This window comes from Macrobrachium rosenbergii, chromosome 3 (genome assembly GCF_040412425.1).
Source record: "Macrobrachium rosenbergii isolate ZJJX-2024 chromosome 3, ASM4041242v1, whole genome shotgun sequence".
Taxonomy (NCBI): domain Eukaryota; kingdom Metazoa; phylum Arthropoda; class Malacostraca; order Decapoda; family Palaemonidae; genus Macrobrachium; species Macrobrachium rosenbergii.
This window is the reverse complement of record NC_089743.1, coordinates 32,781,198-32,786,197: the sequence shown is the minus strand read 5'-3', so window position 1 is coordinate 32,786,197 and position 5,000 is coordinate 32,781,198. Positions and strand designations below refer to the sequence as shown.

General features: G+C 38.9%; 1 protein-coding gene across 10 annotated transcripts in view; it reads right to left on the bottom strand.

Moving 5' to 3' along the window:
• LOC136854038 (mucin-2-like) overlaps positions 1-5,000 on the bottom strand; it is a 228,554-nt gene that overhangs the window by 147,226 nt on the left and 76,328 nt on the right. The gene's annotated exons all lie outside the window — the stretch shown is intronic.

The window sequence follows — 5,000 nt, the reverse complement described above, 5'->3', positions numbered from 1 at the left end:
AAACCTCCGATATTCCACCATCTTACAGAAAATAGATATCAGTTTGACATCAGTTAGGCTAATGGCAGCCACAATGCAAAAGAAAAAAATCGGAAAGCTTTAAACAAGCTATTTCCTTCAAAACATTAAACCTGAATTGCGCGCTGACCTGTCGGAAGAATCACTATCAGGATAAATCTCAATAACTAAATGACAGGTTGCGATTTGAAAAATTTCTTTTGAAGTAATACGCAAAATTTCCTATGCGAGAAAATCAACTACATTATTCTAACCACTGAGTACGCCTTTCATACGTAACTACATAAAAACACTTGCAATGTACTTTGACCTAATGGAACCTGAATACATATAGTATATCCTGAGATGATAACTGTCCGAGTGAAAGACAGTAGATTATAGGAATAGGAGTAATTGAGAAACAAAAGGACGATATATGCATGTCAAAGAGTTGAAAAGCACAGCTTCTTCTGGAACGACATATATTAAAGCTGACTTCGTATTATACAGACGAACAGGTGTGCGGTAATTACCTCCGACTTTCTCGCTATTTCCTAAACCATTTAACCTACTTCAAAAATTTAGTTCGACTTGCAGTGGAAAGGTAAGTTCATCACTGATATTCGCACTTTCCCCCATTTCTGTATGTTGTTATTATTTTTTCCATTTCTGCAGCGGTCAATATGGATTTTTCAGCATAACAGCCTCTTCACAATATGTATAAAAAATTTCTTAGAATAATTAGCTACATGTTGATAGCCGTTTGTCAAAACTAGCCCTCCGCAACTTCATGAATATGCCTTAAAATCAACAGCCCTTTAGACGACCTGACAAGAAACGGCCGCTAATTAGCCTTTGCACGAAAAAAAAAAAAAGTTGTACAGTATAGTGAACCCAAGGGATATGCCCATTCTGTAATCGTTTAACGAACTGACTTGTAATAAAGACAAGTAAAAAATGCGTCAAAGTTTCTTCGGCGCAAGCGAGTTCTCTGTAAAGCATATAATGCTGTATGAAACTCTCAGCCACAGCCCATGAAACTCTCAGCCGCGGCCAGGTGGTGGCCTGAGTTGTTGGCCCTATAGCGGTGCCAGACGCACGATCATGGCTAAATTCCACCTTAAATAAAAAAAAACTAATGAGGCTAGGGCTGCAATTTCATATGTTTAATGACTGGAGGGTGGATGATCAACATATCAATTTGCAGCCCTCTGGCCTCAGTAGTTTTTTTTAAAGTTTGAGGGGGGACAGAAAAAGTGCGGACGAACAGACAAATAGCCATCTCAATAGTTTTCTTTTACAGAAAACCAAAAACCAGTTGAAAAAGCAAAAACCAGATAAAACGAGCAACAAGCACAACTGTTTTGTCCAGCATAAGCGGTTTAACCTCGATACTACAGTTGAGGGAAGAACGAAGAACGTAGCTGTGAATACTGTTTTGCTTTTCTCAGGCGCCAAGTCCTTTTACAGGAAACGCTTATTGGTAAGCATGTAAATTTAAATACACAATGTACTGCGTGAACGTTTGTGTATCTGCGAGAACATGTCGCGGAACTAAGGCGCTGATGCACGACATAAAAATTTCAAGGAATAGAAACTTTGAAGATCCTATTTCCCAGATAACAGTCATTTTATGACGTCATACACGACAAACGAGGAAAGAGAAATGGAGATGTCCTTCGCACAACCTCCGGGAAAACAGTACGTGATAGTGCTCGTTGGGCTCCTATGGACACCACAATAACTGAAAAACCCAGACCCACTTAAATGAGAACTGTGCGACAGACGGCTGGAGATGAGTGGAGAATTGTGAAAGGAAAAGCCCAAGAAGTGCGTGAGTGGCGGTTTTCTCGGAGGCCTCTGCGTCCCGCTTCGCTGGAGACGACGCCGCCGATGATGATGATGATGATGATCTTGACACTTGAATAAATTATATATCCCAACGCTCACAACAAATCCTGTTATCGAGATGATATCAATAAACTGGTTCTTTTCCCACACCAATTCTTTAACGACTGCTTAAAGAACCCGTCTTTTGTTTTATACGTCACTCGGGATACAGTAAAAGGTACACAGATCACATACTGCTTACAAAAGAGAAAGGGCTGATTCAGGAAAATAATGGTCCTACAATTTAAACTTGAATGCGTTAAGTTTACATCGCAACGTTCCAAGAAATGCACAGTAATACTAATTATGCTTTAGGAGTATGGTCAATTAACATGTATTCTCTCATTCTATATAAATATGTGCGGTATGATCGTCCCTAAGCAATACAAGCACACATATCTAAACATACAGACGCAGCTAATTTAAGTAAATACCACATAACACAAATATGCATACATACAGATACACAATACATTATTATATATCTCTTCATACATACATACATACACACACACACACACATATATATATAATATATATATATATATATATATATATATATATATATATATATTATTGTATGTAATGACATTAAGGGGTATTTGCAGTTTCTCAAAAATTTTGTGTAAGGGTGGCGGGGCTCATACAGAGATTCCAGTAAAAAAAAATCTAGGGCAAGAGAGACCACTGCAGCCAATTTCGTGACGTGTACCACTCCACACAATGCATCGAGGCCTTGGTTCTTATAAAAAATCGATACCCCTCATAATTGATGAAAAACCATTTGAGTGACAGAAATGAACAAGATAATCGTCCGTCGAATTACTCTGGCGTGTGAAAACGGATAAGTCCTGAGTACTAATAAACTTACACATTATTATAAGAAATTTCTTTTATTATATACAAGTCTTTATCTATACTAACACTGTCACCTGAATCTTACTCTTACCGATTTCACTAATGACAAAAATTATTACTTATTGTTATCAGTGGGTCTCAAAACATTACTGTTCTTTACAAATTTCGCAAAAAAAAGCACAAGTACAACACACACAGTATAGCTGAAACTAGAACTATATTACAGTACATCAACGGTGAAGTACTAGGGAAGGCCATCACAGGCTAACTTACACGAGTAGTATTGGGTGGAGGTCTACAGTGCTCAAAATATTCCACTAGAGTAAATATTCCTACGTGTAATATAGTCAAGTGGGATAAATTCTACATATATTTACTTTCATCATTCAAAAATATTTGAAGGATGATACACACACTACAACAACCAGGAATCAAGGGATGCTTTTCAATTGTCAAGTGAAACAAAAGTTAAATTTACGCTTTCATAAAAAGGGGCAGGTTCGTGATGTACGTAAAAATTCACTAAGTATATACAACGAATAAAATAGCATAAAAATTTTAGATACGGCAGACTTCTGGGTGATTTTAATTAAACCAAAGAATTACCAAAATAGCATGAACAGGCAGAGAGAGAGAGAGAGAGAGAGAGAGAGAGAGAGAGAGAGAGAGAGAGAGAGAGAGAGAGAGACTCGGGTAGGGGGTGGATAGAGAGGCGTGTGAGCTGACCCCCCGAACAGGTAGGTAAGCCCATGGCACTCAAAATCACCTGGGGTTACCCGAAGACCGCAGTAGCCACGGAAAACAAAGTCTGATCTATATCATGACCATCTGATTTTTGAAAACCTAAGCGTAAGACAAAAGATCTGCAATAACGACCAAATTGTATATTGGAAGGCAGTGGTTGTTATTGTATACGGACTAGGATGTCTGCAAAGGTGGGTTCCTTAATGAGGGGTAATTGTTGTTGATAGTTATAGGATTGGGTTTCTGGGGGGGTGAAGGAAGGGTGTAAGTTTTCTTGCCCTCCTCAACAACCCTCCCACTATTACTACCCACTACACAAGCAGAAACACACGTCAGTAGAGACCAATATTGAATGAGAGTGTTGTAAATAGTGGTAGTAGTGGGGGGAGGAAGAGTGGATGGGGGGAAGAGGGGGCGTGTCTACAGGGGCGGGGCCTTACAACCCGTCGACCAATAAGAAGGCAGAGATCTGTGGTGCCGCCCGTTTGACCAATCAGCCGGGCTCTCGCCCCACACATACAATTTGAGGGAATTTAGAAGTGAGTTTCTATATGTAGGAAGGTGGAGCTCACCCTCAGCTAGTGGCTCTCTCCTCCAGTATTCTTGTTGACTTCGTGACGAATACTTGGGAAACATATATTACTACAGGCCCCAGGAATAAAAACTAGTGCTCAAAAGGACATTTTTCCAAGGAGACGTCCAACTACATCGGCGTAACCCGCGCGCCTCGCAGCCTACAACGTCACAGGCCCTCTGTGGCCCTATACCGAGGGCACTCCGTGTTATGTGCGAGCCCAGACCTACCTTATACTGTACTAACTTAACCTGCTAAAATCTTTTGCAAGTGCCAACGCCAATCTACTTACACTTGAAAGTTAGCAACTGTTGTCATATTCGTCATATTCACATTTATTGTTTTCCACTTCCATTAACTCTAAAAATAGCTTAGCTGTTTTCATTCGTTTGTTCTTAATTGATGTTTAACTTAAATTCAGTTAAGTTAGCGTTTAACCGTTTATGCACATCATTTTCTCCCTCCAGGATGTATATTCACCAATGTTATAACCTAAAAACTTTTGACATTCATACATATAACGCATATTTTCATACAGATCAAAATAATTGTAAACGTACTTGCACCTGCAATGGCAAACTGATCTTCCTGTAAAACTCTACCATGCAGTATTTATTACAGTAAAATAACCCTTTCATGTAATTTGCAGACCGAGTCATTCAAGATCAATACATATATGCAAATATACATACAATGTAATTTTGGATGTTACTGAACAATTAACATTTTGGCGACATAACGGAAAACTAACAATTCCCGATTACTGAATAACTATTAACGCCTTTAAAAATTCATAAACGACCCATAATTCCACAGTAAGCATATCTAGGTTTGTAGATTTCATACTCTACTAACAATGCCTTCACCCTGGGCAGAGATTTAGCCTAACCTTGTATAGGATTCCTGTCTCTGTGATTTGGCAGCATATTAATACATA